Source organism: Etheostoma spectabile, chromosome 2 (assembly GCF_008692095.1).
Source record: "Etheostoma spectabile isolate EspeVRDwgs_2016 chromosome 2, UIUC_Espe_1.0, whole genome shotgun sequence".
NCBI lineage: Eukaryota > Metazoa > Chordata > Actinopteri > Perciformes > Percidae > Etheostoma > Etheostoma spectabile.
In genome coordinates, this window is record NC_045734.1 from 10,496,785 (window position 1) to 10,497,268 (window position 484).

Sequence of the window (484 nt, forward strand, 5' to 3'; positions counted from 1 at the left end):
TCGCCATGGTCCCGCTACACGTTCTGCGGTGCCATGTTCATCTGCTACACTCTGTGGTGCCCAGCTACGTCCTGCTGTGCCTTGTAATGCCGCACAGTGCCCTGCTATGCCATGAACTACTACAAAGAACTGCAAAAAATACTATTTTTTCTATTTTTGTTATTTCCACTAACCCCAACCAGCCCGTCAGACGCCGCCTACCAAGAGCCTGGGTCTGTCCGAGGTTTCTGCCTAAAAGGGAGTTTTTCCTCGCCACTGTCGCACTGTTGCTTGCTCTGGAGGAAACTACTAGAACTGTTGGGTCCTTGTAAATTCTGGAGAGTGGTCTAGACCTACTCTATCTGTAAAGTGTCTTGAGATAACTCTTGTTATGAATTGATACTATAAATAAAATTGAATTGAAAAATTGAATTGTTTGCTTGTTTTTTGCTTTGTTTGATATTTAAAGCGCCCGTATTATGCTAATTTTCAAGTTCATAATTGT